The sequence below is a fragment of the Giraffa tippelskirchi genome, chromosome 10 (genome assembly GCF_054371585.1).
Source record: "Giraffa tippelskirchi isolate mGirTip1 chromosome 10, T2T-mGirTip1v1.2.pri, whole genome shotgun sequence".
Classification (NCBI taxonomy): domain Eukaryota; kingdom Metazoa; phylum Chordata; class Mammalia; order Artiodactyla; family Giraffidae; genus Giraffa; species Giraffa tippelskirchi.
The window spans coordinates 93849824-93864438 of record NC_137284.1 but is presented as its reverse complement, the minus strand read 5'-3'; the positions used below and the strand labels follow the sequence as shown (position 1 = coordinate 93864438).

The 14615-nt window shown below is 38.7% G+C and overlaps 1 non-coding gene across 1 annotated transcript; it reads left to right on the top strand.

The window, feature by feature from the left end:
* The first annotated feature begins 3569 nt into the window (after window positions 1-3569).
* TRNAC-ACA (transfer RNA cysteine (anticodon ACA)) lies at window positions 3570-3643 on the top strand. The gene has a single exon. It is a non-coding gene; the product is annotated as a tRNA-Cys (tRNA).
* Window positions 3644-14615: the final 10972 nt, after the last annotated feature.

Genomic DNA, 14615 nt, shown 5'->3' with positions numbered 1-14615 from the left:
ACACTCAGTTGAACTGCTCGCCAAAAAGCCATTTTTGATGTCCTAGTTGTCAAACACAGCAGACTATTTTCTCTCCTTATGTTTCATGAGTTTTTAAAAGCAGTTGGTATAGTTGATAGCCTTCCCTTCTCTTCAACCTCCTTGTTAGTTTTCCTTCTGATGCCTCAGTCACTCCTTAACCTCTTCTCTTTCCCATTTTTTCAATTCCTCTATCACTGTTTTCTCCATAGGCTTTTACTATGCTAAAATTTCTACCATATTAAAGGAAAATTCTCTCCCCCAAAGTTGTAATGCCTCTTAGAGATCATTTTATATTTTATCTACTTCATTATTTAACCCCATAAAAGAATATAAAACATTCCCTCACTTCTTCATTGCTCATTCACTTACCGCTAACCATAATCAAGCCTATAACTCATCAATCTAGTGAAATGGCTCTGGCAAAGTCTTTAATGACATTCTGACTCTCGAAAATCCTCACCTTATTTGTCTTTTCTTTCCAGCACGTGACCATATTGATGACTTCCTTCTAGAAGCTCTCTATTCCTTGGCTTCCATGTCATTGCCCTTTGTTGGTTCTCTTGCTGCTCTTGGCATTTTTTTTTTTTTCCAGACTCCTTTTGTTCCATTGTTAACCTCTGAACACTGATGTTTCCCATCATCTTGGACTTTTTTCCCTCTTACCTTATAAGCAACCCTAGAGTAAGTTCACCCTTCTCTGTGGCTTTAACCACCCTACACATGCTGATGACCAGTATGTAATCTGGAGAACTCAGCAATTTATACTTTTGTTTTCTGCTATGCAGTCTCGCTTTTGACTCTGCCAGCTGCTCTAAGAGACATACAGCAATCCCCCTCCTAGCATCCCTCTTTGTTCTGCAGATTTTTTTTTCTCAGGGGGCTCTTTTCCTACTCTCAAAGGCCATGGCACTTTTTGTTTATTTCCTCTTTCAATTCTCAGGGCCCCTTTGGCCCTTTAGAAATATAGCTCTGATTTCCTATGGATTAAGGTTTGAAAACAATATCCTCTTAATTCTTTTCTAAGGCAATGAAATATCAGACCCAAGGATACTCTGGTTGGCTTCTGGGATAGTGTTTTTCTTTTCTTTTAATTTTTATTGTGGTATAGTTGCTTTACAATGTGTTAGCCCAATGTGTTTCTGCTGTATAACAAAGTGAATCAACTATACATGTATATATCCCTTTCCTCTTGGACCTCCCTCCAACCACCCCCTCCCCACCCCCCAAATCCACCCCTCTAGGTCACCATGGAGCACTGAGTAGGGCTCCCTGTGTTATACAGCAGGTTCCCACTAGCTATTTGTGTTATGCATGGTAGTGTATATATGTCAACCCTAATCTCTCAATTCATTCCACCCCACTTTTGCGTCCTGTCTCTGTTTTCTATGTCTGAATCTCTATTCCTACCACACAAATTGGTTCATCTATATCATTTTTCTAGATTACACATATATGCATTAAGATATTATATTTGTTTTTCTCTTTCTGACTTACTTCAGTCTGTATGACAAACTCTAGGTCCATCCATATGTCTACAAACGACCCAATTTTGTTCCTTTCTATGGCTGAGTAATATTCCGTTGTATATATATATATATATATATATATATATATATATATATATATATACCACATCTTTATTCATTCATCTGTCAATGGACATTTAGGTTGCTTCCATGTCCTGGCTATTGTAAACAGTGCTGCAATGAACATTGGGGGTACATAAATTATAGGGTTTTTTTTCAGGGTATATGCCCAGTAGTAGGATTGCTGGGTCATATTGGGAAAATGTCTACCTAATTGGCTGTTCTGCCATCACTTCAACTATGTTTTCTGCTTAGTTGCTCAGTCATGTCCAACTCTTTGTGACCCCATGGATTGCAGCCCACCAGGCTCCTCTGTCCATGGGGATTTTCCAGGCAAAAATACTGTAGTGGGTTGCCATACCCTCCACCAGGGGATCTTCCCAACCCAGGGATAGATCCCAGGTTTCTCACATTGCAGGCGGATTCTTTACTGCCTGAGCCACCAGAGAAGCCCAAGAATACTGGAGTGGGTATCCTATCCCTTCTCAGGGGGATCTTCCTGACCCAGGAATTGAACCAGAGTCTCCTGCCTTGCAGGTGGATTCTTTATCAGCTGAGCTGCAAAGGAAGCCCCACTTTAAATATAACATGACCAAAATGAACTTTGTTTCTCTCTCCCATCATAACCTGTGCTGTATCTGCTTCTTTTTCTTTATCTACCGGGCTGGTAAATATTATCAGCATCTATTTAGCTACCAGGCCAGAATCCTGTGTGTCATCTTGGGCTCCACACTCCTCCTCCCCTGCCTTGTCCAGCCAATCTGCTAATTCTGTTGGCTAAATGTCTTTTAAAACCACTTTCTTAGTACAGTTCTTGGCATCATCACCTGTATCCAGGCCCAATTTGTCTCCATCCCTAGCTGTTTACTCTGGTAGTGCTTCTTCCAATCTGTCCTCCACACTGTTGTCAGAGGGATCATCTCACTACAGATCAGGTCATATTTATCTCCTACTTAAATATCTTAATGGTTTAGCCTCCCAGTGATTTTATGGGAAGTTTAGTGTGCTATCCAAAACCTTTCACACTCCTCCTTGTCTTCTCTATTGTCTCATCTCTTGCCATCCTCTGCACTTCCCATATCCATCATTATCTCCAGTCTCCAAGTCTTCCTCTTTCTGTTACACTGTCTGTAATGCACTTTCTTCCTCTTACCCTTCCCTATCTGTTGTCTCCACCAACATCTACTCATAAGAAAATGCAAATTAAAAACAGAATGGATACCACAACATATGACATATCTACCAGAATGGCTAAAGGAAGGACACTTGCAATAGCAAGAGTGAGTGAAGATTTCAAATCCACTGAAAGACAAATATATGGCTGGTAAAGAATAAGTTAGCCCAGCCACTTTGGGAAGCTGATATCTATGAAAGCTAAACATATTCAAAAGCATTCAAGGATCAGTTCCTGTTGTAAAGAGTTGGCTTCAGCACCATGATCCCATAGCATTTTACTATAGTGTTTATCACACTATTGTACCTGTTTATTTTTTATTAATTTTATTAATTTTTTCCCACTGGGCTGCCAGATGTTTCAAGAACAAATTCTGCCTCTTCGTGTCTGTATTCTGAGAGATGGGGACAGGTCTGGCAGTAAATGCTTGCTTAATGGATTACAGGTATACTTAAAAGAAGTAGAAGTTAATGCTTGCTGGCAGTTCTAAGGAGAATTCCTTACTTTATGAACTTGTATGATTTATTCTGATAGGAAGTGAAAACTATAGCTCCAAACATGTTTCCTTTTGCATTAATTTTCAGAAAACTCTACAATTTTAAAAATCAGACTTTAAAATATCAACACCAATTCACCTTTCGGTTAAAGGAGTAAATAAAATGAACTGAAATCAGCACATCACACTACTTACCCAATCAAAATTGTCAGAGGAAGAGTAGAGTGGCATCAAGAGCCATGTAGAGAAAGATTAGCCTGGATTAGAGACATCTATAGAAGCATCAAGGACTTCCCTGGTGGCTCAGACGGTAAAGCATCTGCCTACAATGCGGGAGGACCCAGGTTCGATCCCTGGGTCAGGAAAATCCTCTGGAGAAGGAAACGGCAACCCACTCTAGTACTCTTGCCTGGAGAATTCCATGGACAGAGGAGCGTGGTAGGCTACAGTCCATGGGGTCGCAAAGAGTTGGACACAACTGAGTGGCTTCACTCACTCACTCATAGAAGCATCAATACGTAAAAAGTATTTTTGATTCATACCTGATGACTTTATTTGGTTTAAAACAGACTGAAATATAACATGAGGCACTGGTGATCAAACACAGTAAAGATTATCTAAGGAAACAGAGGGAAAAGACCCTACCAGCTCCTTGAAATAAGTCATCTGGTACAACAGAGTGATGGTTTAGCTCCAAATTTTCTGGAAACCAAGGCGAAAAATGGAAGAAATGAAGTTGAATAACTTTCAGTTTCTGTTGAAAGGATGTGTAAAATCACACTCAAAGAAAATCAACCAGCTCATAATTGGCAGAGCCAGAGTTTGAGCTTATTTGCTCCCAGAGCGGTGTCCTATCCAGCAGTCCAGGCTGCCCCCTCCTCCACAGTGGGAGGTGTGTCTGCACTGGTCACAATGCATCTAATGTGGGGAGCAAGGCTGCTCCCAGGACAGTGAGGCTGGTTATGTCAGTTTCAGACTTTGTCATCAACAAGGATGAAAAACTTAAAGGACTCTCATAAATGAAGACCAAAGTATATCAAGTTTACTTAAATTATTTCATTAGTTTTGATAAAAAGAGTGGAATTATAAAATTCGTAGTCCCTTGGTGCTCTGTGCGGATTCTGAGTATGAATGAAAGATCTTGGTAGGAGACCTTGTTTCTTGACTGCACTGAGGAGGAACTTTTTTATCCCTAGTCAGTGCACCTGTATCTAAAAAGAGGAAAGAAAAGAGAAGGAAGTATTTGAAAGAGATGTGTCTCATCTCATTCATCTTATGGAAAACTCTTTTCTACTTGTCACTGGTGTTTTGCCTTGATCTTTCCTCTGCCCCCAGAAGGTTGCAACTAGTAAGACAGTGCAGGCATTGAGTCAAGAAAACCTCTTTTCCATCCTGCTTCCTCATTTTCTTGCACTGCATCCTGCACCTGATGGCAGCTAATCTGAGTACAGCGAGGAAAGGAAGCCAGTAAAACAACCACAAGTTCACTCCTGATATAAGAAGGACATAGAGATTAACTGCAAGGCAGGCACTGGTCGACCAATGCATTAGATCACTTGTTTTCTACTTCGCTGTCATCTGTGTTCTCTTTCAGATCCTGAATTATGCCTGGGAACAACATGTTTGTGTGACGTAAAGATATTTGGGACATAATGCCATGGGGAGGAAGCAGGGAGGAAAGGAGGAATATACCCTTTGATGCAATCCTGCTTTGTCACTGTGGAGAATCAAGCAGAATTTAACTGAATTAAAACCAGTTCTCTAATGCATCAGATAAAAATGCTATATTGATAATTCAGTACCAAACCACATTGAAAAATACCACCAGTATAAAACATCGTACCAATTTAAGCTGCTACCCACCCTAAATTTATTGCATAGTATTGGAATGCAGGATTGAAAATTCATTTGTGAAAATCATACGTAAAATGTGACATTAAATATAGTCTTTTAAAAGCTTAAAAAACATGGTATCTATTAACATCTGGTAACTCCACCAAAGTAAAAATTTAAAGGCACATATCCCCAAAAGACAAGAAGAATGGAAAAGAAAGTGAAGGCAACAACATTGTGGGAGGAAAATGCAAATAGTGAGACCACAGAAAGCTAGAGGCTAATTTAACAGTGAAGAGTGCTTGCTGCTGCTGCTGCTAAGTCGCTTCAGTCGTATCCAACTCTGTGCGACCCCATAGATGGCAGCCCACCAGGCTCTTCTGTCCCTGGGATTCTCCAGGCAAGAATACTAGAGTGGGTTGCCATTTCCTTCTCCAGAAGAGTGCTTAGGAGTAGGTAAACTTTTGCTTGTGAACCTCCGAAACACCCAGAAATTGAATCTGAACATGAATTGGATTGAAACTCCAAATGAGAATTAGTCAGGTCCTCTTATCACACTCAATGCGTTTGTTTAGTGTGTGTGTGTGTTCAGTTGCTCAGTTGCGTCCAACTCTTTGCAACCCCATGAACTGTAGCCCAACAGGCTCCTCTGCCCGTGGGATTTTTCAGGCAGGAATACTGGAGTGGGTTTCCATTTGATCTTCTCAACCCATACTCCATACCAAGCAGCAACTATTCTCCCAGAGATGGAAGTGAAGTCTTTGAATCAGATGGACTCTGGCATCAGGGACAGCAGACTCACCTGTGGGTAGAGGGCTGCCCTGAAAACAGGGTAAATCTATGTATTAGATGGATAAAATTATTCCTTCCTACACAGCTCCAAAAATGTTGATAGAGAGGCTTACACACCCTAGGCAGGAGTTTGCAGAATTCCTCTCTGGGGGACGGTCAATCCAAGAGAAAAACCAACAGATCCTGATGGTTTAGAATTCCCCCAAAATGGCTGCATCCCTGTCCAATCAATGAAGGTAAAATCCTTACCACCCACTGCCCAGGTTTCAGTGCCCCATCTTTAAATATGATCAAAGATCAAGGGTCACCAGAAAGTTGAGGGTAAAACCCATTTAACATGAGATAGAGTGTGAACATTGCCAAATGGGCACTACTGAAATCAGATTGATTATATTCTTTGCAGCTGAAGATGGAGAAGCTCTATACAGTCAGCAAAAACAAGACCTGAAGCTGACTGTGGCTCAGATCTTGAGTTCCTTATTACAAAATTCTGGCTTAAATTGAAGAAAGTATGCAAAACCACTAGACCATTCAGGTATGACCTTAAACAAATCACTTATGATTACATAGTGAAAGTGACGAATAGATTCAAGGGATTTGATCTGGTAGACAAAGTGCCTGAAGAACTATGGACAGAGATTTGTAACATTGTATAGGAGGCAGTGACCAAAACCATCCCAAAGAAAAGAAGTGCAAGAAGGCTAAGTGGTTGTCTGAGGAGGTTTTACAAATAGCTGAGGAAAAAAACAGTGAAAAGCAAGGGAGAAAGGGAAAGATATATCTAACTAATACAGAGTTCCAGAGAATAGCAAAGAGAGATAAGATCTTCTTAAATGAACAATGCAAAGAAGTAGAGGAAAACAATAGAATGGGAAAGATTAGAGATCTCCTCAAGAAAATTGGAGATATCAAGGGAACATTTCATGCAAGGATGGGCACGATAAAGGACCAAAATGGTAAGGGCCTAACAGAAGCAGAAGAAATTAAGAAGAGGTGGCAAGAATACACAGAACAATCTAAAAAAAGCTCTTAATGATCCAAAGAACCATGATGGTGTGGTCACTCACCTAGAGCCAGGCATCCTGGAGTGTGAAGTCAAGTAGGCCTTTAAAAGCATTACCACGAACAAAGCTAATGGAGGTGATGGAATTCCAACTGAGCTATTTCAGATCCTAAAAGATGATGCTATTAAAGTGCTGCACTCAATATGCTAGCAACTTTGGAAAAGTGAGCAGTGGCCACAGGACTGGAAAAGGTCAGTTTTCATTCCGATCCCAAAGAAGGGCAATGCCAAAGAATGTTCAGACTACTATACAATTGTGTTCATTTTGCATGCTAGGAAGATTATGCTCAAAATCCTTCAAGCTAGTCTTCAGCAGTACATGAACCAAAGAACTTCTAGATGTACAAGCTGGGTTTTGAAGAAGCAGTGGAACCAGAAATCAAATTGCCAACATTTGTTGGATCACAGAGAAAACAAGGGACTTCCAGAAAAACATCTATTTCTGCTTCATTGACTCTGTTAAAGCCTTTGATTGCATGGATCACAACAAATTGTAGAAAATTCTTAAAGAACTTAAAGAGATGGGAATACCAGACCATCTTACCTGTCTCCTGAGAAACCTGTATGCCAGTCAAGAAACAACAGTTAGAACCAGACATGGAACAGCAGTTCAAAATTGGGAAAGAAGTATGTCAAGACTATATATTGTCACCCTGCTTATTTAGCTTATGTGTAGAGTGCATCATATGAAATTCTGGGTTGGTTGACTCACAAGCTGCAATCAAGATTGCCAGGAGAAATATCTATAATCTCAGATATGCAGATGACACCACCCTAATGGCAAAAAGCGAAGAGGGACTAAAGAGTCTCTTGATGAGGATTAAAGAGGAGAGTAAAAAAGCTGGCTCAAAACTCAACATTCAGAAAACTAAGATCATGGCATCCAGACCCATGATTTCATGGCAAATAGATGGGGAAAAGTGGGAATGGTGGCATAGTTTATTTTCTTGAGCTCCAAAATCACTGCGGATGGTAATTGCAGCCATGAAATTAAAAGATGCTTGCTCCTTGGAAGGAAAGCACGGCAAACATAGACAACATATTAAAAAACAGAGACATCACTTTGCCAACGAAGGTCCATATAGTCAAAGCTATGGTTTTCCAGTAATCATGTTCGGATGTGAGAGTTGGACTATAAAGAAAACTGAGCACCAAAGAATTGATGCTTTCGAATTGTGGTGCTAGAGAAGTCTCTTGAGAGTCCCTTGGACAGCAAGGAGATCAAACCAGTCAATCCTAAAGGAAATCACTGGAAAGACTGATGCTGAAGCTCTAAAACTTTGGCCACCTTATGAGAAGAGCTGACTCATTGGGAAAGATCCTGATGCTGGGAAGATTGAGGGCAAAAGGAGAAGCATGTGGCAGAGGATGAGATGGTTATATAGCATCAGCAACTCAATGGACATGAATTTGAGCAGACTCCAGGAGATAGTGAAGGACAGAGAAGCCTGGCATTCTGCAATCCATGGGGTCAAAAGAGTGTGACACGACCTAGCGACTGAACAGCAATAAGAAAAACAGTGTACAGAACTGAAGGGAAAATTTTTTTAAAAAAGGAACTTGGAGGCTACATAGACAAGGCAGGAAGCAGAAAACACTAGAAAATTACAATGAAAATTTTAAAGGTAAGAGAAGATAATACATACATGAAAAGAAACATTCAGAAAATGACAACAGTGTCTTAACATTAAGTATATGATAGCAGAAATGAAAAATGTAACAGAAGGTTAGAAGATAAAGCTAGGAAATATTTCAGTAGGCAGGAAAGAAATAAAGTTAGGAAGAAAGAAGAAAATAGTAGGAAAAATAGCCAGAGGAATAAGTTTCTAGAAATAGAAAGATAGGAAAGTAGAAGGGAGAAAATTAAGAAATAATATGAAAAATTCCCAGAATGGGAAGGTTTGAGTTTCCACATTAAGTACCCAGCATGATGCATGGGGAGAAAAGCACAAACTATTGTAATCATTAATTTTTATGCCTCTCGAGAACAAAATGAAGATGCTAACAGTTACAGAAATAAAGAACAAGTCATATACAAAGGTTCAGGAATCAGAATGGCATTAGATTTCTCAACAGAAAAATTGGAAACTAGAAGAAAATGGAGCAGTCTTCTTAAAATGCTGAGGGAAAGTGATAGCCAAGACAGAATTCCATTTCCAGTCAAACTCTTAATCAGTTGTGAGAGTTAGGTACAAAGCTCTCCAAAGATTTAACTCATATGCACCTTCTTTTTAAAGAAACTACTGGAGGAGGTATTCCACTAAACAAAGGAGTAAACCAAGAAAGAGAATGATGACATAAGATCCAGATATCTGACCCTAGGAAAAAGATAAAGGGAATTCCCAATGGTGGAAGAGAGAGAACCCAGGATGATAGCAGAGAATCAGGTCAAGAGAAACACTAATTTCAATTTGGCACAAGAAGGCTGAGAAGGTCAAGAGGGAGGTGTCTAAGAAGTAATGAAACTGACATTTTGCCAGATGTGTTTAACAGTCTTGAGAGAGTATTTATAGCTCTGATGAAAGTCTATATATGAATAAGAGGTATATGTGGAAGCTAAAGAAATGAAAAAGAAGTATATATAACTCCAGGATAACAGAAAATAAGCAAAAATATATAATCATATTACCCTACTTGTTCAGCTGGAAATAAGTCATAGAGTCATTTAATCATAGTGATAATTGATTTAGATAATTTTAATAGAAATGGGATTAGCTGTTGGAGTAGGGTATGTGTGTGTGTGTGTAATGTAAGAGAGCTCAGTATTCATCTTTAATAGAAAAAAAATAGATAATTTCTAAGATTCATCAAGTCAAGTCAAGAAGTAGTATAAGCATACTCTCCATATTTTGAAATATGGAGCTAACTATGAATAACAGCTATAAACAGAATTTACAGTTTCACCTCTAAATTAATGTAAGCTTTTACTACTTTCCTTAAGGCATGGAAATTGGGGAGGGAAGAGGTAACATTTAGAAGTTTGATTGTTTTTTAAATTGTAGAATTATTTGAGTTTTAAAACTGTTTACAAGTATAACTGATACAAGGTAATTTAAAAATCATGTAGAAGTTAGAAAATTTAGGAACTGTGGAATCTTGGTGTTGGAAAAGGTTTTAGTGAATCATTTGTTCAATGGCTTTCAAATTTTCTGGACCTCTACTCACCATCTGAATATATTCATATAATAACCTAGGAGACACATACAGAGACACACGAACACACATACACACACGCACACAGTCATGCTCATCCCTTCTCTCCTCCCACACAACTGATCATATTTCATGAAGCAGTGCTTAGCTTTACTATTTGTAATATGCTGACACTTTCTCCTCTTCTCTGTCCTATTTTGTTTTTTAAAAATGTGTTGGGTTGTGGCATTAATTGACTTGTAACCAGCAATTTAAAAAACACCACCATTTGATGTTTTGGACTCCATCCCTCACAGAAAATTTACTAATTCGCACTTAATATGATCCCTTGGCCAATTGTTTCAATCACACTCTCATGGTATGGGGTTGAGGAGGGTCCAATAGGACCATCTCACATTGAACCAGACAATTCTCCATCAGGTTCTCTGGAGACAAGCCTGGAGTTTTGGTTGTGTCTCAGTGAATGGAAAAGGGTCCTACAGTAATATAAATATTTTCACTGATACTCTTGCACATAGAAGGTGCTCAATCAATATTTGCTGAGCTAGCTTGACTTGTTCTGAAAGATACACTAAAACCTCATCATGAGCATGCATTCATTCTCCTCCATTCTCCTCTGGCTATGTAAATAGAGCTGATGGTTTATGTTTGTGTGGCCATTTGACTTGGCAGAGACTGCTCCATTGCATCTTGAAGGGTTCGGTGCTTAGAATGGAGCTGAAGGTCCATCACCAGTGCCTTTCTTTTTAAGAGTATTCATACATCATTGCTCATTCAAGTGCATTCAGCTTCATTCACAGGGGATGGACTCTGGCAGACCAACCATGCCGGGCTTTTTGTTAAGCACGCCCAAAGGATGAACATTTCAGACATCTTAATGGACCAAATCCTCACAAAAGAATGAAAAGTATTTGAAAACAGGAAGCATAGGAGTGTAGAAGAATTTGGTTTAATCAAATTGTAGGTCCTGGAAACTCTACTCTGCCTTTAATTCTTATGCTTCAAATATTACAGATGAAGGCTGAACCCCTGATGCTATAAAGATTAGAGCCTGTCTTTGATTGGAGAGCATACAGCTGCAAAGCAATCAGAGACTTATGGGAAGCCTGTCTGCTGTGCAGTGAACCTAGGATATATTCTTATCTGACTTAACTCTTTTTGTCAACTGTGAATTTTCCTGGAAGTTTTGTAGAGGGAAACATGAGTTTTTAAGTATTTATTTGAAATTAAGCAAACATTCATAAATATGTATTGTATTATGAAGTTGTCAATCATTCTATTGGCTGTTTTTCCTTTTCTGTTTTAGGTTGTGGAAATTGTACACATTTTGTGTGTCTCAAATAAAGCAACACATCAAAGAAAACATTTCTTTACATATGAAAAATTTTAAATCCCTTAGAAGGTCTTTATACAATCCTGAATATCTGTGGAGCACAGCACAAAAACTGCTGGTCTAGAGGAAAGCATATGGGGGACTTATTTAAAAACAGAAGGGTAATAGCTCTATGTCTGTGACTAGATTATAGAGAAAACTAAGTTACAACCAAAGAAGCTTTCTAAAGAACTTGTGGATATCTGGGAAAGGGGAGTGAAAGATTGCTAGTGGATAGCTGCCATAGAAAAGGTAAATAATAAAGCATAATTTAGTCTCTAATGAAGAGTTTCTCAAAGCATTATCTGTGGGCTACTTTGATCAGAATCACTTGAAGTGCTTGCTAAAATTGGAGGGTGAACTGGCACCATCCTGGACTTATTAAGTTAGAATATCTGGGGGTAGTATCCTAGAATGTATGTTTAGCAAGCTCCTCAGGTGATTCTGATGTACACTAAGTCAACAAACCACTCTGATGATAGGGGTGTGCCCACAGAGGGCCCACAGTCACGTCAGTGTTACAAATGCAGCTAGCATTATTTCACACCCAGTCACTATTATGTAACAGGTAGATGATGTAGCAGGAAGGTCCTGGTGGCACAGCAGGTAATAGTATCAGCCATCTCAATGGGAGATCCAGGACACCTAGCTTGTGAGAAGCAGCTTTTTATTTCCACAGGCCAGTTAAGGAAATTATGCTGGAGTTTAAGAGTGACCTGGTTGGAGGGCACTACAGGTTTGATTGGGTTCAAGTGTTTCCTGCACCTGGTAGGACCTTACCTTGGACAAGCAGATTGTTACTGCCATCAACTGAAGTCTCCCACTTTAAGACTCAAGAAACCACACTGAAATCCTGGTGTTCTTGGCTGAGAATCATCCCTTCATACTTGCTGCAGTGAACTGTAACTGCTATAAGATTCATGGTCCAGGCTGGGCATTTTGTCAAGTCTTCTGTGGGTTGACGTCAGCTGCATAAACATCTTTAGAGGATGCCAAGTGAAAGGAGATGGTAGGGAAAACATGTGCATGCACATGTGCACGCATACAGAGATACACACAAGCATGCACGAGCGTGGGCTTGAAACTAAGGAAGAGACCAATTATTTAGATTGTTTTAGGACATGAGTTTTAAAATTTGAACATTGGAGTAGTAATAGTTAATTACTTCAAAAGTTGCCTGTTGTATGATTAATGAATTTATATACTCAGTCATCCAACAAATATTTACTGAACACCTAAATACCAAGTACTCTGTTAAGAGCTGAGGATTTAAAGGAAATTGGACTTGGTTCATGTCTTCAAGACTTTTAGGAAAGAAACATGAAAGCAAACTACAAAATACTGTAATAAGTGTTAACAAGCAGATATGGATAAATTATTACATAAGGAGTAACGCTAATAGTTGTAACAAAACAAGTTACCAGGTATCAGCACACTGTTATCCACATGATTCTGCTAATAGTCATAACAAAACAAGTGTCCAGGTATCAGCACACTGTTATCCATATGATTCTACATTGGAGTTTCTGGTTTTCTCATCGAGGCATGTTTTTAGTGATTTACAAAGATCCTTACAGAATTCAGGGAAATGTTGTCCATTGGTTTTAGTGCTGTACTATGTAATACTTTTTCTAACATTAATTAATCATTTACTTAATGTAATCCTCATTGGTATCCTGTTAAAAGAATATGTTTCCATTGAGTTTATGCCCTACCTTTTCGATAACATTGATGCCTATCAGGGCTTTTGCCTCATAAATACTGTCCAAACATTTTTCAAATAAGCAAATAAAAACAGAAGAATAGTTTCAAGAAGACAGAGTCAAAAAAAGTGAATTGCTAGACATCACCACGACAAAGCTGTGTCCATCACATGTGTTAAAAGTCTTCTCTATTAGTATTATTCCCGATATAAGCCCTGTTTTTCATATCACCAGAATGTGACTTCACTTCCCTGAAGCTGGCCAAAACTTGGTCGGTACTGAAGTGGGGACAAGCAGTACCACCAGTATTAAGACCATAAACTTTGATCTGACAATCTTGAGATTTCATACAGTCCAAGGATTGTAGACTCACACATTACTAAGAGCATATAGGTTACAAAACCTCAGCTCCAGCCCTTGTGACCATATTGAATGAGGATCCAGTAGTGACAGGAGTAACATTTTTCAAGAACAGCCAGAGAACTGTAATTATTTTAAACTTTCATGGTTATTGTAATTCTGTGCAGATTCAAATGAAGCATTTTTGTAGATTTGCAACCCCTGGCCAAGGCTATAGTCCTATATCAAAATTGGAATTCATCTTATAGAAGATCTTGGGAGAGTCTATGTCCTGTCACTGAAAACCAATGTTATAACCAATGCTCAAAGTTAAGAAAATTTCGGATTGGTTTTTTCTTGGTTTTCATGGTATATTACTTAAATACGTGTGATAAAGCATCTAACTCAGAGGCTGGCACTGTTGAATAAAAAATAACACCCTTTTCTCCTCCCCTATTTTATACTGAGGAACAAACTGATAGAGTCAATAAATGTAAATTCAAGTGAATGAAGGACTCATCATTACTACAAAGTAAAGCTAGATAATGATCATAAAATCCCAGTAATAATACTTATCAAAAAGATGATCATGCTATAGGTCAAGATAATATCTTGAAAGTTATATAAAGGCCCTGGCTTGATTCTAGCATGGCTCTTAGTTACATAAAATTTTCTCTGGTTCTAAACAGAACCCCATTTTTTGCTCTGCTTCAAGTTCTATTTGAACATTAGTAGAAATCCAGTCATTCTGATAGATTTAGATGTCATCCCAATAGACAGAAATGAAAATGTCCTGAATCTAAATTAGACATCCTCTCTCTCTTTTTGGTACATATCTGTTTATTGCTTAAAGATACTTCAGACAGAAGTTAAGCTGAGTGTGGTGTTCAAGTACATGACCTGTTCTGCACATGCTACTGAAGTATCATTTTGCAAATACAAACAAGTAAATAAGATTTGTGTTAGTATATCATCAGTAAATCCCCCATACTTAAAGGGTTTCTTTTTTCTTTTTTCAAATCTTGAAATTGTTTATCTTTTTTTAAAATCTGTGTGGTGTATTTTCAGGACAAAATTCAGGAA